Below are 25,053 nucleotides of genomic sequence, written 5' to 3'. Positions count from 1 at the left end.
GGAATTGGAAGGATTGATAGACAAATGTAAGGAAAAATACGCTAGGTTATTATCCCTTGCTCGTTTCGAGTGGTATACGCTTCTGAGTTGCGAGAAGGATGTTGCCAGGGCGCAGATGAAGATGAGCGAAACGGTCCATCGTTAATAATTGTCATTACAGATTTGTAACACGAGCATTCGAAGCTTTTAGAGTCGAGGCTTTTTCAATTTCGAGAGAAGTAAAGAGCAGGGAATAGGAGATCGTGCAGATGGAAATTTGTCGAGAACTCTTGTATTTTCGGCTTCTTTTTACCGCGTAGTTCAATGTTTATACGCGTGTAGCAAATATCGTACAGGTTGAACTTCTAAGGAATTGTAGCCAAAAAGCAGCGAAGCAGAGGAATTTGTATGAAAATCTTCGACCATCGACCAGACAATCGCGATACGAAATTTTTTCAGATCTAAAATTTTTCAAACTGAAGCTTCCATTCTACGATAGTTAGAATGATGAACTCTGCTCGCGAATTTCAACGTATCTCGCATGCTTTATCGACATGCGCGTAACTTGTGCCAGTTCTTCCAACGATCGACCACGTTCAGTTACATCGGTCTACGCGAAAAGTGGCTGCGAGTATCGACAGGAAGTAGCTGGCAGTCGTTCCTGAACGATCACGTTTGAAACACTGTACATGGAACTGGACTACGTCACACAAATATTCGGAGAGTTCAGAATCTGGTCGATTGTTATCTGTGACCCGAATTCGCACTTTCGTTCGCTGGATCGTTCGAAATAAAGATGGCACGGACCAAACTGGTCACTATCCTATGACACGAAGGATTACATATATAGAATATTGACAAAGTGTCACTCTCATATGATAGACAAGGAATGTACAAATTCAGAAATACTGCTTTGTGTTTTTCCTTGTCTTTCGCGCGCTGAATTTTCTAAAATTATAGTAAAAATATCTTCGAAACATTTTTAGACACACTGCCTGAATCTAAATTGAATTGAAGTAAAAACCACATCCATCGTGCACATAAAGTAGGTAGTTCGATTCAAAGAAATAGAAGAAGCCCTGAAACGTGTTAAATCTTTTTAAATTTCCAGCACAGATATTCTCTTCCATGTTCCATTGCTTTAGAACTATGATTCGGTCCAGTTGCATAGGACGCTCTGTGTATTTTTCTATAACGATCGACATTATCCATTCCTCTGGGCTCTTTACGAATCTTCCACGTTCCATGTACTAGAGATTTGCTTCTTCCAAAAGATTCGTCACAAATTCTGATTGCACACAGATACAGAAACTACCAGAGAAGTATTGGCACACCATTGCATATTATTACACCATTACGTACGAATTTACTAAGTCGAAGTATATTAAATTTCGTATCGTTCAGTAATATTCTCGTATAACTCCAAAACCTTGAAACCATGAAAATGAAACATAGACCCTGACGAAAGAAGGTTTCATTGGGAAATGAGGATGTGTGCCAAGTCTTTTTGTAACCAATTGTAAATGATCGCAATCCCAGAAGCAACGTAGATGTTAATTCGACTAGGATCGATCAAACGGGTCGGCTACCAGGTCATCTTGATACGGGAGGCAGATTAATGACCATGGCCGGTTGGTTGCTTGTACGAGTTGTGTTTTCACCGTTGGAGAGATATCGATCAATTACGAGTATGTTTCAACCGGTATCACTTCGCTAATTATCTTGTACGTTCGTTAACTAATTACACTTTAGCGTTGCCTGGGAGTATCGACGATGATTTCGCCAAGACTGATTCTTGATGCTGCTTCGAGTTATTGTACCACTTTTGCCTGGCGCTCGTCTAATTATGGGGTTCACGCGGTACTCGTGAATTAGCCAGCGCTATTCCGCTGAAACGTTTGAGACGTGAAAAGGATAGAGATTTTTCTTGGAGCCGATGTTTCTTGGAACCTTGATGTTCTGAGTTAGCGTTATTTTGATTAGACTGACTGTGGGAAATGTTAAAAGAAACGTGATCGATGACTCGTTGAGAAATAAATTAATTTTCTCTTCTGTACGATGCGGTGTGCGGTAATCATACTTCTTCCATCACGTCGACTCCGAATCTTTACAGAAGAAATAACTGTTGCAAATAAACCAAGCAAAAGCTTGTAACAAAGTCCAACATTACAAGTAGAAACATTTTATTTTCACAGTTTTCTAAATTAATATTATTATTCTATAAAACGAAACACTTGCAAGATATTCATACGCTATATTCAAAGAATTCATAGCAGTTTAGGCAAAAATGTATGTAAAATATGCAGTGGGAAAATTATTATATATTATATAAAAACCAAATATCTAGACCGATCGATGAAAAGTCACTCTTTTGAGGTAAAGATCGAACTCCTTCTTCGAAACATCTCAGAAATATCTGCACGGTAGCCCAAGTTCAATCGCATTATCTTGGCCGAGACGTTGGAGGTCAGAGGCAGCGTGCGGCGGGCATTTAATTTTCTTGCTGGCCAACGTAAGACCGGATGAAAGAAAGTTGTACACGGACACAAGGACGTTCGCCAGAGAAAATTCCAGACCGTGGACGGGATATATATGGGTTTCTCAAAGAACTCGCCTCGCCCACGCTGCTGCGCTCGTCGCCGCAGGACGCGACGGTTTCCTCCCAGCTTGTTTTTCGTTCGCTGCGTCTCCGATTGTCTCACCGGAGCACACGACTTTGCGATCGCGTCGTGTTATCTCTGGGAGCGAGCTTTCTCATACGACAAGTAGATCGTGGGCGGTACATTAGTAGTTATCATCGACTTTAACAACTATCGAACCGAGTTACTACTTACGTACTTGCAGCCAACTGCTTCGTGATCGATCGGTTCAGGGCGGTTCTGAGAAATGTCAGTGGCGTGACTCTTTGCGAAGGATTTTAATTCGTTCATATTTATGCGCTATATACTACTACATTGGAACTGAAGATACTTTTATATCGCAGTAGTATGTACTAGTAGTCGAAGCAGATTTTTCTAATAGGAAAGAACATTCGTGCGAATTATTTAAACATTTGTTATAGTTATGTGGGATACGATTTTTGCTATGAGATTTAGGTGTCTTCAATGAGATGATCGTAATTTTCGTGACAGTCGAGTAAACGATAATATGCCCAATGAAGCTTAAATTCATCGTATCACAGGCTCTTTCGATATTTATAGATTTTTCTGAAGTAATTAAGAGATTCTGTTTTCTGGATCTTTTATTTTGTTACATTGTTCTCAACTTCTAACAGACTAAGAAACTTGCTCTTAAGTCAGGTAGTTAAGTCTGCTTCATACCTAAAAGTTTGTTAAACGTATTCAGTTCGTTCTTCCCTTTTTTTTTTACAAAGATTAAAGTCTTTTCTTAGTGAAAAAGCAGTTTTCTTATCGAGCTGTCCTAATCCAATTTTTCAAAATGTTTCAAATTACTCTTACACGTCCAATTTCTTATGAGGCTTAAATTCGGTTTCAGACTTCCAAGTGTCAACGTGAATCACATAGGAAAATCGAATGTCGCAGATAAGATTCTTTTTAATAATTACTATGTAAACTATATAAAGAAATTACCTAAATAAAAAAAGAAAATTCTTCTCGTTTCTAGATTTATCTCTATTACTTAAAACGGCAAGAACTTTCCTGGCTACCAGATAGATCTCAGTAAATTTATCTCTTTTCTATTCAGAACTCACCGATCTCGCTTTGCTATTTCATCTCAAACACAATTTCCTATTTTGATTTTAAACAACGAATTCCCCGTTATTTCTAACAAATTATACAAAACAAAGAACCACGAACAAAATATTACATAAAATAAGGAATCTAAACTGACATCTTGTTTCGCTAAAAGCAATTCTCCAGAACTATTACTTACTGTACAAACAATTCTACGGTTATTTTCAGAAATAGTTTTAAAGCAACTCTCTATCCTTTGTCGGGCAACTTGTTTCAATCCCAGAGTATTTTGCGGTTTGAAACGCGTTCCGCGGTAGACAAAGCCAGGCGTGTCCATTCAGCAGCAAGGTCAGAAAGCCAGGAAAGAGTGGACACGATTGCGTCCACGAGGGCGAAGCAAAACGTAACGAATGACGAGACCGAAAGTCGTAACTCTGTGCCAATGGCCACTCCCACGTATCATCCTGTGTTCCTTGGAGAACCGATCGTCTGCCCTGCGTGTTCGCGTGTTCACGCGAAATACTCGCTCGGTAATCTCTTCCTACCGACCTCTCTATACGCGTTATCAAACAATGGCGTAGGCAGAGGCGTTTCGTTGAAACGACTTTACTTTAACAATTAGAAATTAACCGCTTGCAATTATTTACATAAATTATACCTTCAATCGAAACCACTGAATCGAGAATTTCATACGTTCGCTGTGACTGCGTCGCTTAAATCTTATTTAAGTTCTAGAAACGTTAGCTGCAATGTTAAAGAAATATCGGAATATTTGATAAATTTGAAATTTTATTTTCTTATTAGTCTTTGTTTTATTTTATTTTTCTTTCGTTTCAATGTCAATTCGGTTCTCTTTATCCTGTAGCTAATTTTCTATCTTTTATAAATGATACTTATAACGGGAAAAATAAATTGTTCGTTGTATTCTTTGCTGCGAATTTTATGTGAATTTTATTGATCACGCACGGTCAATGTGAATTTGATTCGTTCAAATTACTCTAATGTTTCAAGTGCTTCAAATTACATACCGACGCCACTGATCCTACGATGGCGGAAGGATATTTCTATTACTTCTTACTATTTCGCAGCTTCCCGGACCACGCCAGAGTCTCAGCTGGTATCGACGATCTGCAGCACAGACAATAGGGAATGAATTAGTGTCTGGATGCAACAATGACGGGGGCGAACGTTTGTTCAAAGCCTAGGCGGTAATATTTTCTTCGCTTTAACGTTATGATCTTAGATAAACTTGAAATAAACGCATAAAAACAGAATCAATTGGAAATTCATATTAAAATTTTGAAAAATAATTCAGTGTCACTTTTAAATTAATTCCCTTCGGGACAAATTTTATCAGACAAATCCAAATTCTAATGCCATGCGAATAAAATTATTCTAGCGTATTATTGTAAGACGCTTTCCACTTGTAACAAGAATTGGAAGAATGGAAACGTATGGATTTTCTATTGACAAGAATCAATGGTAATTAGTATTTTGTTATTTTGGTGTTAGTAGTTCGAGTATATTTTATTTCATAATTTATTCTTCTAATAACATCATTTTATTAATTACAATTATCGTAAGTACGATATTAAATAATTCATATATCGGGTCATCAGATATCAATTTCGTATTTCAAAAATTAAAAACAATTTCATTGAAAGTATACAGTTGCAAAAACTTCGTACTGCAAGCTACAACACTGACATGTTTCTCTCGCTCGTCGCAACATCGTGAAGCGTTCGCGAAAAAACAAGCTACTGGAGCTTAAACAATTACCACAGTCCTGTTAGTTGGGGGGGGGGGGCGCATTAAAAAAAAGCGAGAGGCAATTTGTAATTTCCCGCGGCAAATGTCTTGGCACGGTCGTACTCTCGACTATCCAGCGAACCCTAGTCGCGTGTAAGCGCGAATTCCCAGCTTCGAAACACTTTGCAATTTTCATTATTTCCAAGTATACAGTCAGCGAATGCAACCGAGCTTCGTTCTTACGTGGAAATTACCTCTTCTCCTCCACTGTTTGTTCTTCCCCGGTAGCGTTCAATTTCGTGACAGAAATGTTGCCGCCTTTGTTCGCGAACAATACACAGAAAGATGGTGCACACGAAATTCTATTGGTCGCTCTCGTGAATTTTCACTCTGTGCTTTAAACGCTCATTTGATACGTTTCGTGGTCGATGTGTGAATTACGAGTTCTTAGTTTACGAGTTGGAGCTACTGTAGACTGTGCGCTTGTGGATTTTGGTTACTCGTGTGTGGTTACTTGGAGATTCTAAAGTAGATTCGGAATTACGAGTCAGACAGGAAAGAATGTGGCATTGTATGGTTGTTTGGGTTTCTTAGCTCGACATTCTTATTTGATTTATTATTTTTTGAGGTCTTTCAAGCTTGCAAGTTTGCACACTAATTAGCAGTGTTTTATATCAGGCGTTGAAATTTATACGTATCTTTCTATTGAAAATTTGTCGTTTTAAATAATCAGCGAACCATTTGTTGCTTAATTTCTATGGTAAAAGTGTCTGTAAAGTTTACAGCGTTGAGTAAGGGAAACAAAAGATTGATGCATCTCCTGCTAGGAATATTTACTCGTCAACAACAAACGGTATAATTTAATCTCAAAAACAAACAAAAATTGTATGTGATGTATGGTATGTTTGAAGAAAAAAGTAAGAAATGCAAACGCAATGAATGGAACGTCGAACATACCGAGTTCCTATTAAAGACTAAACACGAATTTAACAAATTTGAATTGTTCACTGGTTGAACCATGTTTTCGTATTATTTTAGTATAAATCTCAGCTTTCGTATGATCAAGATTCAGACGTATAATAGCATCTACGAAGAGTAGACTAACGAGACGAAACAAAACGGGAACGAAACTAGGTGGAAATCTATCAAAGGAGTTCTCGATTCAGAAAAATGTTTTCACCGGCCGCCGCTGCTGATGCGTTTCAATTAAGCTCCCGTGGAACTTTTGCTATATCGAATCGTTGGAGCATGTAATAAAGATTCGATAAACGTTGCCCGGCGATAATCAGCTTATCGATAATCGATCCGATCGACCTTTTTGCCCTCGCGAAATTCCTTTGGACCTGATTCTGTCAAACTCCGTGAATCGCGAAAAATAGTCGAATCAACTGACAAATCGCGAACTATTCCTTCTGATGTGAACATGTAGCTGGTTTCAAAACGTATTTTTATTGCAACGTGTCACGATAAAGGAAAAATATCCGTATATGTGATTACAAAAATAAAACTATTTAATCCTAAAAATAGTTCACTTGACTTTTCCATTTTATTAAAAATGAATACAATTTTTGATGCGTTCTACGTTATTTTGAGGTCGTAAAATATTTCGTGACAACATTGTTGGTGTGCGTTATTTCAGAAAATTATTTTCTGTACAAATTGAATTTTTCATTGAGATCTATTCGAATATTCCTGCATTTATTTCTGTTATAATAAATGATGAACATTTACAATGTTTTTATTCGTGGGATTTTTATATTATTCACGAAAAACCATGTAGCCTGGCCAGAAATCAAATTCTGTGTCTGGCGAAGAAACAGCCGTACTCGGTGTTCTATCGAGACTCCTGCTGAGTTCTCTTACTTTTTCTTAATATCTGTCCTCCGCGTGGATTTATGACATTCCAGGAAGCTTTCCCTGATACCGTGTATTTTGTATTTTTCGTAGCAAAAGAGCATTTTGATTTCGTCCGTCGCTGCTTGAAGAAAAATCTTGTTTCCTTTCTTGGTTCTTAAATCTGTCGTATCATTCCCTTTGAAACGAATTTCCATAAATTTTTACACGCATGCGTATGTTTTCTTTTTAACTTATGCACACAATTTACCCCGTTTTTAACATGGGACTTTGTATCTTTTATCACATAAATAAGTAAAATAATAATAAAATTCTTGTATATTACAATTAGGAGAAGAATATCTCAAATAAAATAAGTTACCAGCCAAACAAGAAGCTGATGGAATTTTTTAAATTTATAACCATTTATCAAAATGATCTAATTGCGAAGAATAATACAAATATTCGAGAAGAGTTTCAAAGTAAATTTTATAATACTTGAAACTTGTTTTTACTGTTTATTTTATTTATACTCTCTAATATCCTCTATTTAACAGATAAGTCTTTTGAAAGCTACCAGCAATACAGAAATTTTGCTAGTAACTATTAATCAAATTTATATCCTTAAAAATACAGCGAAAAATGTAATAAATAATGAAGGTACGTATTATCCAATTACAAGAATTTAAGCTCTAATAAAGAGAAGCATTATTGTTAAAAATATTATAAAAAATATAGGTAGCATTATTTTTAAAAAATATTATGGAAGAGTTCCTAAGTATCCGGATCAAGCATCCTTTACGCAACATTAATTTTATGCAATCAGTAAAAATTGATATTTTTGCAGGTACGTAGAGGTGATCGTTAAAAATAAGTTAGACCGCTGAATTTATCGTGCAAACGATCGATCTTTCAAGCGATTATCTTCGATAATCCGACAACCAAGTGATCGTTGAAGCTTTTTGGCGGAACATAGGTGGACAGAGGCCAAAATTAGGCTTGACGTAATATTTTTAAGTGTACCGCGAGTTGTTCTCCGCCCCCCATCGACCGATCGTTCGTCAGCCGCTGGACAGGTTTTCGGGGCTGTTGCAATTTGTATCAATTCAACTACAGTTAAGCCTCGACTAACGAGCGACTGTCCGACATGAAAAATTATCGGCGATCAATAAAAACCCGTGGAAATAAAGGCATTGTATATTTTGCAAAAATATATCTTGTAACGCTGTTTCGGTGATGGCGGAGATAAATTACTCACGCAGCGGGTAATTGTTACAGCTGGTGATAATATTAATTTCCCTACGCGAAAAACCTGGCCCTTCTTTCGATGGATTTTTACCAAATGTTTCCTTTCAGGTTACAGTAAACTGTAAATTATTTACTCTGCCATAGACACATTCTTCGTATTGTTTTCTCTACCAACTTTTTATAGTTAACGCGTTTCGTAATTAAGCATTGAACAAAATTTCCATTGGAAAAGGTCTATAATTAGATTTTAATTATAAATTAATATTGGAAAATTATTGTGAAATATAACGATAGGTTTAGTCTTAATGCAGCTCCGAACCTTACGTTTACACAAATTAGTCCACAGGATTAAGGTCTCACCTGTCATTCAAATTTAAGAGTACGTTGATGTTACATTTTTTTATGTGGCTTAATATTGTCCACACTCACATGTTGCAATGCTGTCTAATTTGGTCAGAGCTCTTTGAAAATGTCTAGCAATTAGAACACTGAAAATTTTAATTCAATAGGTTATTCGCTATCTACCAATTTAATAACTGCGACAAATATTAATTAATCCTGTTTAGATCATAATTAATCTCTCAGATATCTGTGAAAATTTTTTTACAAATTCCTTGAAACTTGCTGTGAAAGACTATTTGTTAAATTAAATCTGTTTAACCTAGTTCACACAGAATCCAACACGAAAGGATATACATATATTTTCTATATTTCCGTGAATGCGAGAAATTTCTATATTTCGAAGATATTCTTATTCAAACATATCGATAACATATTAAAACATAGTATCGCTTTTTATATAAAATAATTACTGGCCAGTGGTGACAGGAAAATTCAGCTATAATCAGTAAATGCTCCTCGTTCGAACGTACGGTTCGCTTTAATTATGATACCAGCCGATTGCAATATTCATCCGCCCTGGTAATTGTCCGCCAATCAATTTTCAAGGGTGGCTAGTTATGTAATTGAATATTTGAAGCGAAAGGTCAGAGAATATACTGTGTTTCCATGCTCGTGGTGAGTGGCATTTCAGCTGGTAATTATAGTCGGCTTCGTTACATTGGTTCGTGAAATCCAACGATTTCAATTGGCTTCTACTTTATCCACGATCGATTTAACGTAATCGTTGACTTTGCCAAGAAACAAGGAACTGTGTTACAATTTCTTTCAGAATCAAATTAATCGTCGATGGTACGCTAACCGTTCGGTTACTCGATAACTGAATTTTGTAATTTTCTCGTTGGATATTCGTAAGTTTTCTCGTTCGATCGAGGTTTTCCTTCCGCTGATGCGTGCAATATTCGGCCCGTGGATATAAATTATTCACTGTTCTGCCAGCTGAATTTTCGTTGTTGCTATTTTTACGCAGAACTTTCGATCAGTTTTATTTCGAGTCGATTTTACAAACCGATGCTGCGTTTTTGCACGATAACCTCTGTACTCCTTTCAGCAAAAACTTTCGCCGATGAATTACATACTGCGCCCGCCGTGAAACTTTGCCATTTAACTTCGATTTTACGTATTACGCAAAACGTGTTTGCAAATTGTAATTACTTTTTCGACAATGCGTGATGAATTAAGGCTAATTAAACCGCACGAACTTCCCAATCGGGAAAAGTTTTATATTGAAACCCAGGCTCGGCCTTCTCACGATACGGAGGCGCTTTATTGGACCAGAAAATTATTTTTTTTTTTTCGCCCTTTGTATCGAAAAATGTTTCTCTAAAGGTCCGTACTAAAAGAGGCTCGTTTGATAATGGCCGTATCTATTTTCTTTTTTTACAAATTTTACCAAAGCACCGTCAATCCTTCTCTTGCAGAGTACCGTCGTCCAATTTAAAATTAATTCAAACCATCTACGCAGTGATTCATAGAATATTTTTCTTATTTTAGTTATCGATTTCAAGACAGTCCTTAAAATGTCTAATTTTATTCGTTTGAATCTTACGTTGTATTTTAAAAACGTTGCAATAATCGTTCCTCTTAAAACAGTGCCACTTTGTCTTGTTGAGTTTCTGTAGTATACTAATACTCTACAATACAATGTTAATATTAAACGAAACAATAAACACAGCCGATTCATCTTGAGACGACTGCGCAACTACCATCCAACAAACTTAATTTACTAAATTCACAGCACAAATCAATAGCAAAATACCTATACCCGCAACATCGACATCTTCATTGACAACCTACGTATTTCAAGTTGATTAAAATCTGCTATACTTGCCCAATGCTAATTACCAAACCGAGTATCAATTTGTCAAACGTTTAAAAAATAAAGTTAGGAAATTATATCTAAGAGGAGAAGATCTACGCTCTCCATAACGCCTAACCCTTTAAGACACACCCACTTATCTTCCTCAGAACCTTAATCTCCAGCGTAATTCGCGCGATAGAATGGCGAGACTCGTCGGATCTGCAGGAAAGAGGGTCTGCAGAAAACTTTCGTCTGCGGCCGAGAAATAATGGAGAGGTGAGGATGTTTAATTGGCCGCGTTTCATACAAATGTATTTCATTTCACGGGCGGACGATCGGCACCGATGCTTTTTCGTGAGCGAAGATTTATCGAGGTGGCCGCTTTTTCCTCCCGCGCTAGGGACATTATCCAACGCGATGGCGGCGCTTCTTCTTCACAATGGATTCCTTTGTCCGACCTAATAACACGAGATATCGGAGCTGCCCTCCCGTATCCGTCGATCGGGTCACGAACAACCGCGTCGCGATACAATAATACGTCCGATCGTTTTCGATAATACCACCGAGGAGAGAAACCTTCCGATGATTTAGCACGTATCGCCGCTTCGGGAACGCACGGTCCATTGAAAAATTCCCCGCTGGACCCTGCCGCCGCTCCCTCCCCCTCTCTCCCTCTATCGGTGTCTCTTTATTGTTGCAGAAACTCCGAGTGGCCGGCTTTCGTTTCTCTTTTGCTTTCGGGTTCTGTTCAATTTCGAACCTCTTTATATCGGTCAACTGTGAGGTTCGTGCGAAGGGTTGCGAGTTATTCGAGTTGATACGGATTGTAACGGGTGCGATGGTGGAACGTGAAGATATTCAAAGGGCTATTGCGGGATAGGGTCGTGTTCGGATAGTTCGATGTCCTTTGTGATGTAGAGGACGGTCTGTAGATTATGGCACAAGTGGAGCAAGGAAATTCTGTGGCTCAAAATAGGAAGAAAATGAAGGATAAGAAGAACGATGGAATCGCGTTGGAGAGTTTGGTTTTGAGAAAATTGAAAATTTCCGAAGAATACGTGAATTTGCTTAATTCCCAGTTAGATAGGAGTAGATAATCCATGGCAAGTTATTCCATATATACGAAAATAAGTTGGAAATGTAGATGAAAACTTTGATGTCCTGTATGTATAGCAAAATAATTGTGATATATCGAATGGAAAAATAATTCCGATTTTCTACTGTTATGAAATAAACGAGGAAAGCGAAGATGTTGCGTAGGTTTGCTTTTTTATACAAAAATGAGATAGACACAGGAAAACATTGGATTCATATCCAACTAGATGAGTTTTTAATTCTTTATGTGTTTGACTTGTCAGATTTGATTTTTATTTGCAGCTATTGTTCAAACGGAAACAAATATAGGCACGTGTGTCTCAAACTCAGAAAACGGATAAAATATTTTTGTTATTTAGAATTGGTGGTTTTCTATGAAAATTACTTAGTCTTTCATCCTATTTGTTCAGATTGAAACCCACCCTTAACAGAATGACTGAATCCGATCATTGATAACGGCTGTGCTTTAACACACTGTTGACCGGCAATTTTACTGAGAATTTATCTCACGTCACCGGTTATTATTTCGTAATTAGGTGTGCAAGTAAAACAATATAGATAAATTCAACTTTTAATATTTCTTTTTCGTATGATAAACGGTGTAACAATCACCCACGTGTAATGTGGTACACGACAGCTTTTGCAAATATATCTAGTACAGTACATTTTATATGCATTGAACAAGGTGCAGTTTATCAGAAAAAATGCTAATTTTTTAGACCACTTTAAAGTTAAACGACGCTGATGCGAAAAAACCCCGTCATGAGTTTACTCGTGGCCACTCGTCGGCAACGTTTGGCCATGAAAACTCGAGTTCATGAATGACAGAGATACTAGCCTGTGTTTTGTTTTAATACACCAAACCTTGTTTTTCTCAACAATTACCATTACCATTATTGTAAGAATTCAATTACCATCTTTGGAGTACTTAAGATTCTCCGTGAGAAAATAGCTACTGTCAAGAAAACGTTTCTTCGACAGCGTGTAAAGAACGGGATATCGCGGGAAGCTGATGGTACAAGAACTCTCAACAGTTACCATGTCACGCCCGAGCGAAGAGACGCGATACAATGTTGTCGAATGAAGACGGACGCGGAGAAAAACGAAATGGAAATCAGACCGCGTCGTTAAACCACGCGAGTAGGAAACTACCCCCCGGCTTTACTTACAACTTTCTTACCGTCAACTTTATATCTTGTGCCGTTTCGCTTTTCCTCGTCTGTTCGTTTCGTTTCTCCCTGTGACCCGTCAGAATTCGCGAACAAAAGCGTTGCCACCCGTTCGTGGAACTCGTATTTTCCAATGCCTCTTCACCCTTCTTCGCTCTCCACCCTCGACGCATTATCGCGGCTTTCGCGTGCAAACGAAAATACCTCGTAACTTCCGCGACCTTCACGACTAGACCGCGGCTGGAATTTATTTTACGGCAGCATCGAAGAGAGGCAGAGGAAGTATTTTTCTATTTTCTGCAGGGATGAAAGTGTATTATACGAGCGGAAGTTTCGGCTCTTCAGAGTGACAAATAGGGATGAGAACTAAAAATAAGATCAACGCGTTAATAGTCGAATAATTGTAATCTACGTAGGATTGAAAGGTAATTCGAATTTCATAGTATGTTCGCAGAAATGCGAGAATTATTTATTTTTATTTGACAGGAATGGAGAATGCTCTCGTGAAAATGGTGGTGGTTTCGGCTCTTATAAAAAATAAAATAGGACAACGACTGGATTACTGGGGATGAAAAATAGAATCCAGAATAGAACGTTGAATTTAGTTGATTCGCTTGTTCGGTAACTATGTTCGATCGTTTTAATGGAACCCTCATTTGTCATCGTTTCAAATATTTATTGGATCGAATTGGCTTAGAAATAGCACGAGGTTAATTTGATGGTCGCATGAGAACTTAACTGTACGTGATAAAAATATATCTTGTACGTGCCTGGTCTTCACAAATTGAGGATAAGTGAGTATCAAGAGAATCGTGAAAACATCCAATTATTGCTGTTATCTATTATCACATACAGTTTTTTTATTATTTTATATCCAGGTTGAACGAGTGGGAGAAATTGTAATAGAAAAATATATTGAAATAAGTAAAGGTATACGTATAAATACAGGTGTATATAGTAAATATAGTAAATATAGTAAATATAGTAAAATAGGTAAATATAGTGTATACTGATCCAGATCCTCACTCTTACAGTGTTGCGATACAATAGGAAGAAGCTATGATAGAGAGCACGTTCATATATTTATAGCAAAGTACATTACCAAAAAGTTAACCTTGTAGCTCCAGCTAAAGACTATACAAAACAGCAATAGAAATCTACTTATAGCTCTTTTGTTTCCAGACCTAGTAATCCAAAATAAAATTTATATTCAAGAGCACAATAATATGAACCTCACCTTTTTTCGAACTTTTTGTTTCACTAAATTCTATTCTCTTCGTAACAGCGGTCTCCAGGTCAGGGATATACAAAAGAAAAGGTGTAGAGTTTTTCCTGAAGTAATTACTTCAACATTTTATCTTCCACTTTACGAGTAAAAATCTGACTTGATATCCGTGCACAATTGCATTACAAATACAAGAATATATGGATACACGTACGTATGTAAGAAAATTGTATTGCGTACCAATGAAATGAGAAAATTCCAAGCGAAATGAATTCGATGGTAACGGTTTAACTAACGATCGTCCGCTAAACAGCGTTTAAACGAGGATTCTTAAAGACAGGAACGTAATAATATCGAGATATATGTTTTATGCCAGTCGAAAGCAGATGCAAGAGCAATACGAAACCAGCTCCTTAGGGACGTCCAACGCATTTACCCCCGGCGTCCACTTTACAGAAGACGAACGGAGCCACTCTCCGCCCATTACTTACTCAAGTAGACTGCACTACACCGTGAAATCCCCTTTCTTTTCGCCCCGACGTCGCTGAACTGCTATTTACGCGCGACCAAGGACCGGGAATCTTTTTCTCGCTGAATTTAACAGCCCTCTTCTTCCTCGATCGTTTACGAATTTTCGAACGATTTCCACGGCCACTTTGTGCACGAACCGCTTAACGACTTCAACGGAATGTCATCAGACTTGAAACGACGAAAATCAGACAAAACAATCGGTTCTTACGGTTTCGAAGAAGATTGAACTCGTAGAGAAAATAGACTTTGCTAAATTCGTTAATAACGTATCGTATCGATCTTTATTATTGGATCCCATCGATGAGATTTGTGAGAAGCGTTTTATAAGAAATTTCAAAATAAATATAATTCTTTCAGTAGTGAAATGCACCCGATGTTCTTGCAAATTATAAACGGTTGCAAATAATCTTTAACAATCTATAACGATCTTCGATACAATCAAAATTACTGCATACCAACGTAATTCTACCAATCGCGAACATAGCCAAAAAGTTGTTTCAATTAATCGTCTGTTGCACGATAAATCTACTGTATCGAGGTTCAAATTCTCCCTGTATCAACATATTCCGTAATACGAAGCTTTGTTATCTCAAAATTCTCATAGCGGAGTGCACACATAGCTGCTATTGCTTTCGATAATGAAGCCTCCATCGTGTCAAGAATTTCTACTGCGCGGAGTACTTATAGTCAAATTAACGTCGTTACGATACATCCCGCGTATATTCCCAGGAATGAACCCTCCGCTATACCTTCCCGTTATTAGCGTCCCGAACACCTGCTGATCTAGCCGATGTAAAATACCGCGTATCGCGCGTTTACTCAACCCTTGGCAGCTCGTCTTTTTGCCATGGCCACAACATTGAAGCAACTCCGACACGTTGGATCGTAACTAACCGGCCAAGTAGCTCGAAGGAGCTCGTCGAAGCTCGCCAAGAATAAACGTATTTCAAACTGATTTACACAGCTAATTCGAGAGGTATGCGCCAGGATGGTAATCGAAGCGATTTCAGATTACACCCGGAGTTCACTATTCACCGAAGGAGGAAGCCGCGTTGACGGCAACTTGTGCCGTTCAACCGCGTCCAGTTACTTAACAGTTAGAACTATCGAAGACGTCGATATCGCCAATTTGTGGTCTTTTGTGCGAATTTTATAGGTTTACAGGATCGTGCATTTTGGAAATTTATTTCCGACGATTTTCTTTACTTTGCACATTTCTGGACATTTTTGGACTATCGGCGAACAAGCGAAACGACTAATCCGTGATTTTTCTGACAAACTTTGTGGATTTACAACGATGCCTTTTTGAGATTTTTGTCTCCGTGGTTTTATTGATTTTGAAGATTTTTATTGTTAGAACCGTCGGTGGGGAATTGAAATAACTCGCAGTATTTTAAAAATGTTTTATAGATTTACAATGCGAGATGCATTTTCCCCTATTGAATTTCTATAGTTTGAGTATTTTTATTAGAATTATCGGTTGTATCGAAATTGTACGCAATTCTGATTCCATAAGGATACGTTGTAACGACATTCGAGTCAATTCCTAATAATAAATTTCATTTTCCAAATTGGGAATTATTAAGCAAAATTTTCAACGGTATAGTAAGAAATAACTTAACTCACTTCGTTTACAAATAATTAAATTAGTAATTGCTGATGTTACCAGGGAATAATAATAACTCAGAGTAATAGGTAATGCGAGAAGTTACAAATATTGAACACCTTACAAACAAAATTTATTTTATCTAAATACTTCAATTAATTCTGATATCGCAAATCCATGTCGATTTGTGTGTTAACGTGAAACGTATTATAACTGAGCTTCTCAAAAATTCTTTTCGTAGAGATAGAAATGATATCGGGAGCGTCTCCGCCTTTCCCGTGTTAGAGTACTCCTTGTTGGTTTTCATAATTGCGATACAAGTTAGTTTTCAAGGGGTTCGTAGATAAATGAAGATTGATGATAATTATAAGTAGTAGTTTGCTGTAATATCAGAAATGGCAACATGGCAGATGACCTCGGTGTTTTATACATATACGTGACGCATAATAAATGAACCAAGTGCACAAAAATAAAGAAAAGAAAGAAACGATTTGGCTTGATATCTGTGATGTACATACGTATAATTATGAATGAGCCAAGCACTCGCAAATAAAGAAAAAAGTTAGGCTTCGTATCTGTGATTTACATCGTTATAAATGAATCGAGTACTCGAAAATAAAGAGAAAGAAACGATTCATCTTCGTATCTGTTGCACGTATAATTATAAATGATCGAAGGCACTCAGAAACAAGAAAAAAAAAAAAAAAGAATTCGACTTCGTATCTATGATGCTCAGAGTTATAAATCAATCAAATGCTTTGAAACGAATTTAAACAAATATGATTCGAGTCCGTATTTGTAGCACACGTAATTATAAATGAGTCAGCAACTTGAAAACAGAAAACAAGGAACGACTCGACCATCGAACAATTATTCGATTCTATACCAAACTAATTAAAATTTTAACGAAAAGGACAGCTACGATATCACTATGCGAAACAGTTATGCGACAGATTTATTCTTATAATCCTGTGCTAAAATTGTAAGGAAACGTTTCATCGTTCAACCATCGAACAATTACTAGCAAGATCTCTTTCACGAAGAACGACAATGCGATCATCGTCAACCGATTATCCGATAAAAATTTGTAAATCGTATGTTCTATACTATAATTCTAACGAAACGTACTTGCACGAAAAAAAGTAACCGCTTTCGAGCGATTATCGAAAAAATCTATTTCCTCTTTAAGATTGTACCGATTCGCGAGAATTTCGCAATAACAACTGTTATCAAGAAATTATTCAAAAAATCCGTTTCCTCGATCTCGCGTTAAACACGTGTTCCAAGGAAGCGTTGTTGAAGATTAGTAACGCTAAAAGGCAAGGAAAGATGAAGAAGAGAAATGTCCATAACGGATCACCGTGCGTAAATATCGCCGTAAGGACCGATCACGGTTGAAAAAGGAAAAAAGCGAAAGGTAATTTCTCCGCGCAATTATAATTATACATTTTAATTACGCGATGCGTTTAAGTTGGCCGCACCTGTGTGGCGCTGTAATCCTGTCATACAAATAGATTAGATGCATCCTGACAAGAACGAAGGTACTGAAAGCTACTTGTAACTCTAATCTCTCTGTTGCGTATGAACGCATCAAGATACCAGACAGTGCCTGCTCGAAACACTGACAGACTACTATATAACTTCTCTTGTTTTGGCGCGAGGAATTATCGAGCGTATAAATTACAACCGTATAAAGTTGTCGGAAGTTGTACGGTACTTATGGAACTTGTTGAACAGCGAGGGATAAGGCTGAACGGTCGGCTTGAATTTTTAGCGGAACTTCAGCCAGTTTCCCGCGGGAATTTTCGTTGGAACTCTCGCGGCGTATAAATAAACTAGCCGGTTTCATCCGCGTCTGCAATTACTAATCGCTACTTCTGAAAGCTACCGGCTTGGACGTTTATGGAACTTCTTTTATTTCCATTCGTTTTTACTTTGTCAAGAACAAATTGCATCCTATAAAGTTTAATCTATCCGTTTTATTTCGCTTTGAGTAATACGAACCTCGTAATACCCAGTTTAAGTAGTTTAATCTTGGTGTTTGATTTTAATCTTAGTTTAATGTAAGAGTACTCTATCTTTACCAAATCGTATCGAATCGCTCGCATAAAATTAACTGCATGTTAGTCGCCACCGGATCGTCTCAACGTAATTGTAAGTTCAGAATGCAATTGTTTTTTATCGTACGAAGAAGATAAAGATTTCACGATAGAAAATCAAGATTAAATCAACCAGCAAACGGAAAGGCAGTTTAAAGTCATCGATGTCCGTGTGTCGAGAGATTGGCTGGACAACGTGGGCGTTTAAACTGCGTACCCTTTCCGAGTCAACATGCTCGCGTATATACACGTGCTCGCAATCGAGAGTGACACGCGTACACCTCCGTTCAAGTATTAGGACACTTAGAGGAAGCGAGATTACCCTCAACAATGATTAGAACGACGTAAGAATTGTCAGTTGGGTTGAAACTTACGTAAAGATAGATAGACGTAACTTTGTAATAAAAGTCATTTTTATAACAACATTTCTTCCCATTTGTATCAACCACGTCGTTCGACGATCGCGTTATTCGCCTTTCTACTTCGACTGTTCCGAATTAATTCCAAATTTCGACTTTTAAAACATAATAATTAGACATAACTCTCACAAATTGTCTCGCGTGAACGCAAAATCGTGGTTAATTAATTCAAACAAAAATTCCGCCGCTTTTAATAATGCTTATCGATAACCAAAAGCAACAATTTCCATCATCGATAACGATTACCTATAACCAAAACGCTGCAATTATTACCGTAGCGGTGTGTTACCACAATTACTCAAACTACGATACTAATTCTTATGCTGTAACCTTTTAAATTTCTATTGTAACTGTTATTCTCCTTGATCGTTCAAGCCAATTGTCGCATTTTGTACGAAACCAGAAATTGATGTTCTAATATACTTCTGAACGTGAGTGTACGTATGGCACGCACAGGCACTCGAGAAGCAGGCTGGTGGCTGTCGACGAGCTGGCAGCCGGCACTTCCCGCGATATATCGAACGATACGCTCGGACTACGGGCCCTCTATCTCACCTGGAGGCTTGCTCGACGTCTCTGCGTATCTATATGCACCGCTTCGGCGAGGAGTTACGAGTGGCTACCAGTTTCTAGCGGCTGAAAGGCGTGCGTGGAAGTTTATGCGGGATGCGGCGCATTGTTTCGGCCCCCGATGCGGAGGATGTCGGTGGAAGTCGAAGAAGGCGGGAGAAGATTGATCGGGCCTCTGTTACGCCGGCCTCGATAACGCTCCAACAGGCTTTTTGCCCGCCACGGTTGCCCGCCGATTCGTAAAATTCACTCGATAGACGCCGATATGGGAGTGGAATCGGTTTTTCGCTCGACGTGTCGCGCACCCGGAAGCGGTTCATCGACCATGGAACTCGTGGCAGTGGGTTTGTCATCGTTGAAGGTACTGATTTTTGCGACGTCCTGTGGACTGGAAGTGGGTGTTTGTCGTGGAAAATGGATTTGGTAGAAGGAACAGATTTGAAAAAGTGGAAGTAGAATTCAACCTTTGACACTGTTGCTGAATGGTAATTAAAATTTAATCTTTTGCTTATTTTGTATTATGTCGTTTGATCGCGCTATATTCCGGCAGAGTTTTTGTAACGCACGATCGTGAATTAAATCGACAACGAAGATGGTCATTATCGGTCGATGGACTGAAATAGTAGTTCAATGAACAGCCCCATTTGTTTTGCAGAAAAGCCTCCGGAGTACAGGACACCATAAAACGGAGCGACAGGGAGGATCACGCGGGAAAATATTAGCTTTCTTAATGGGAGTTTCGGGAGAGAAGCGAGCTATTTATTCTATGGATACGGATAACCGTTTACGCGAAAGATAAGGACTCGTTTCTACCTGCAGGTGTATCTCCGGGCCATCGATAAAAAGTTCTTCGCAAAATATTACCCTCCTTTCTAAGTTTCGAAATATTCGAGATTGCATTACAATATATAAAGCGAAGAATTATTCTATTTTTTAGTACATCAGAGAATACAGTAGAGTGCATCTACAGGTAAAAAGTACATGGTAATAAATAAATTGTTACGACTCTAAAAAATTAAAGTTACTACGATAATACGGAGCAGAATGGTATTATAATAAATCTAGAGTTGCCTGTATGCGAAAAAAGAATTTGTACTTGTGAATAGAAACGTTTTTTCCAAAATAATTTACAACAATGTTATTCGATTCTCGTATGATTTTCAACTCACGTAATTATCGCTTCTAACAAACCTACGACCTAAAAATTAGTGTTGCGAAAATTGCACAGTCATCTGTAAAAAGCAAAAATAGAAAAAAAAGAAGAAAAAGCATATATAGCTGCGGCCATTGCACAAATTTCCCCAAAGAAAAACCAGAACGCGACGATCCGCCTTTTCTTCTCTTCCGACGCATTTGTTCTCTATAGAAACGGGAGAATTTACAGGAAGAACGTAGTACGGGGATCTATATTTCTCTTCAGGATCACGTGCACCATCAGTCATGCAAGGTATTCTGGTGTCGGCGACGCAACGCCCGAGATAAACTCGCCTATCACTCGTCGCGAGCTACTCGTTTACCAGTTACGAAGGGAACCCGAGGAATTCGCACTTTTGCAAGCGGAAAATAAATCAGTGCAAAACGCGCGCCGTTGCAAACTTCTGTTGCATCGGAGAACCGGTGGAATTTCGCGAAAATTCGTTTCAAGTACTCCGGCCTTCGTTACAAAAGGCAGAAGAATGCTTTTGTAACGCGCGTTTTATTTATCGCGAGGGCTGGATCGTTTCTGTGAGAAAAAGGTACCGATACCGATTTAACGGAGGTAATTGTTTCTGCTTGTTCTCTGCCGATTGTGAGTTTCTATCGAGCGGAAAGTTTTCGTGTAACTCGATTTGGTTTGATGATCGATTATTTCATTTATCGGATAAAGATGTCTATTATTCTTCGAACTATCTATTATTCGTGACGATGTGTATTATAGAAGATTTAAAGAGATTGCACTATGACGAACACTTTTTAAAATCCCCATAGGCTGCAATTTTTCAACAGTTCAGATAAAATAAAATATTATGATTCGTACTTTTGACGATATACTTGCGAATATATAGTTTTGATCTACTTGAAATACTCCAACATTGTACTACGTACAAAGTCGAGGCTCTCAGAAAGCAAACCGATCAATTTCACTGATATGAAATAAAACAGAAACGTCACCAAACGTCAACAAATCTCCGCAGTCTTCCATCTTTCCCCTAACTCGAATCAAAGTAACGGTACATACATCACCGATATCCGAGAGTGCCGCCCAACCAGCCACTCAAACCTTCTCCTAATCTCTACACCACATCATAAAGCAAATGAAAAAAGGAACAGAAAATTCCAATACAAAAGCCAGCAAACCGGGTCACACGAAGTGAAACCGAGCGAAACCTCGACGACTGTCGACAACCGACTTCGTGGCATTGAATGTCCTCGCGTTACCTACGCGACTAGGCATGACGGAAGTGCGGCACGGAATCCAGGGCGATAGTACACACACAGGGTCCGTACGAAAGGGTCTGGGCCGTGGTGATCAATCACCGGTGCCGCCCGTTGAAGCTCGACCGCGTGAAAGCTCGTGACGAAAAATGACGCGGCGGGTACGCTTGCAGGGCTTATTCACGCGGCGTGTGCACGTCCACTCCTCCGATTACAATGTCGGCGGCGGACAGAGGGGGCTCCTGTTTCCCGCAGACGGATTTACGGCAACAACGACAACGGAGAAACCGGCTGAATATTTCTAGCGAATAGCGGATCAGCGCGAAGCATCGGTCACGCTGCGAGGCGTCAACCAGCGATAACATCGACCATTATTTCGTGTATCATTCATTACCACGGAATATCGTTAGGCTTCTTCGCCAACGTCGACGAGGGTAAAGAGTTTACGCGCGCGGATCGCTCGTAAACCGTGCCCAACGCGTACACTGAATCACGAATGTACTTGGATACTTACACCTCGGATACTTGTTGGTATGAGAAAGTTTTCCAGACTTATCACGTGCCTTTCATAAAATATTCCGCAATTGTATCGACATCGTGACGAAACACGATTGTATCGGTCGATTTTGAAAGTGCATTTTACAGGATATTTTTTGTAATTGGCAATTAGCGTTAATTACGGTCTCGCTGAATATCGAGGCTTGCTGATGTAACGAATAATCGGCTCTTTAACACTGGAACTACCGATAGTTAACACGATGCTATTTCTACCAAAACCAGACAAAATGACTGGTCTTTAAAAAATACGTAATAATAGAATATTTTTATATTTATTGATTTATTACTTTCTTGCAGAAGGAATTCCATGTTATATAGTACAGTTTTGGTATTATTGACACATAATGATGAGGGTTGACACATTTATAAAATTGTAGAGCCATTTTGACTGGTGTGGTATTTCTAGTGTTAGTATCTAGCGATCTAGCGATCGATCCGGAATTTTCTTGATAACTGATATCATCATATTGAACGATACGCAGTAGAAATTTTAAAAACGTGTGGCAAGTTGTACAAAACGAGGAAACTGGTTAATTGGGGTTCGATAAACAAATTGCAGGATCCTTTTACACTTTGACAAGTACCAGTCATCTATGGTATTGGTATAACTAGCCTTAATATAAAATTATTGTCAGTTTGAATACATAAAAAACAAAATAAAATTCATTATATTATTCTTTTAGTTATCGTTGCGAAAGTCATTACATCATTGCGGAAAAATATAACACGAAGTAGGAATATTAAAATAAAATTGTAAAACTTGTTAAATACTTAAATGCTGTGTGAAGCATATGCATGTACTATGTATCTTGTAACTTGTATGTACATTTTCAAATTTGCTTCGAACTTTGCCAATATACTCGCGATAGTCAAGTCTCATAACTTCATGCTAATGAACTTTCGAGTTGTTTCAAAATGTACGAGACACATGATATAGTCGAAAAATGTGTCTACAAGCGTTCGAGTAATTTAGCGAGCCTGTGTATTTACGCGGAATAAAGAAGGAAGGAAATGCGAGGAGAGAAAGGGTGGTGTTCGTCGAGTTTGAAGGAGGCAACTGGAGGGTGCAGAGGAAGCAATACGGAGTTGCTAGACGCGTCAAAGACACCCATACTTCTGCTGGCTGGTTAATAAATGGTCGGGGTCGTCTCGGTGAATGTAACGCTTTGAAACGCGTGCTCGCAGAACGTCGAGACGTTTAGGTCTTCGGTCGAATGAAAGTTGCGACAACATTGTTGTGAGGTGTTTGAAGGAATTCAGTGACGAGGGTAGTGTTGCAATAAAATTGTTGGTTTGTCTAGAAGAGTTACATTTGGAATTTGTCGAATGCGAAAATCACATGAAAAAGATATAATATTGTTACGTCAGCCGACTTTCTGCCTAGACCGGGCCACACGTCGCGGGTAGGATAGCAAGCAGATGTCTTCACATCCTCACCGCGTACCCTCAATAGTACCTTCCATAAATCCCAGGCATTTTCTATTTAAAGTCCTTCAGACCGACCAAACATTCTTTCACTGAATAGTTTATTGTCTACTGCGGGAAGATACGGGGAAGTTGGTTTCTCTCACGTTCAGAATCATCCGTTGGTGACTTTCTCTCGAGGGCGACTAAGACCCTTCCTAGTCCAGCAGCCGTATCATCCAATCAGAGGCAACGTCTATTGTCCTCACTTTCCTAGCCAAAATTGTCATCAACAAATCCGATGGTTTCGTGCACGAGACACACCCATCCTTAGCTTTCCTCCGCCACAGCATCGGCACTGATTTTCCATCTTTCGAACGGTCAACACCTTTGTCCGGGTTTCCATCCTAAGATCAGTCACGTATTTAACTTATACATACGCACCAGTGTAACTATCTTCATTACAAGTTGTTGGAATAAACTATAACTTATAATTTGTTATATCAGTGTCATATTCAATTCAACTACCTCTATTATCCTAACAGAAATAGGGGATCGATCATTTCACGGCGTCGATTGTCTAATCGTAACGGGAATTTACGATTCCCGTTAATGTGCTTCCTCGCGATCGCGTCTCTTCGCGAGTGAACGAAACAAATATAATATAATAATCATGGTCGTGTTCTAAATTTGATTCTTTGTCTTAACAATCATCTGGTTATTTTACATGCAATTATGGATTTTTATAATTTATTCAATCTTACATTCACGATATCGTTATACGAGGTACGAATAAAATTACAAAAATTTATAATAATTACTCGAGACATTTTTCGTAATGTACGATAGATGTGTTTCCTTATATGTATACAGGTTTCTGTCTTTATTCTTGTGATTCATCGCGTATGCAATAAGATCGATGTTACTCGAGTAATCAATTGTGCTATAAAATGATCGGTTGAAAAGTGAAAATCCAACATTTCACTCTCCGTTTTAGAAGGCCAAATGCTACATCAACATAAATCACTCTACATATACATAGAGGATCGAGCAAACATCAAGGTTTACTTCGTCAGCTCGAACGAAGGTATCTTCGACAAACATGTAAACGTCCTATAACGAGTGACAACGCGTCAACTGATCGTGTCTAATCTGTGTCGCATCTGGTGGACGATCTAAACGGCCGAAATGATTAGCGATCAAACGATCTAATCCAGGAATAGAGGTCGATCGGTCCACCTTGCTGTCCTATCGTGAT

The 25,053-nt window shown here is 38.4% G+C and overlaps 1 protein-coding gene across 1 annotated transcript in view; it reads left to right on the top strand.

The window, feature by feature from the left end:
• The window catches only part of LOC132909885 (mannosyl-oligosaccharide 1,2-alpha-mannosidase IA), a 689,092-nt gene that overhangs the window by 355,546 nt on the left and 308,493 nt on the right, over positions 1 to 25,053 (top strand). The gene's annotated exons all lie outside the window — the stretch shown is intronic.

The sequence above is a fragment of the Bombus pascuorum genome, chromosome 8 (assembly GCF_905332965.1).
Source record: "Bombus pascuorum chromosome 8, iyBomPasc1.1, whole genome shotgun sequence".
Taxonomy (NCBI): Eukaryota; Metazoa; Arthropoda; class Insecta; order Hymenoptera; family Apidae; genus Bombus; species Bombus pascuorum.
The sequence above is the reverse complement of the archived record's forward strand: the minus strand, read 5'-3'. Positions and strand labels throughout refer to the sequence as shown.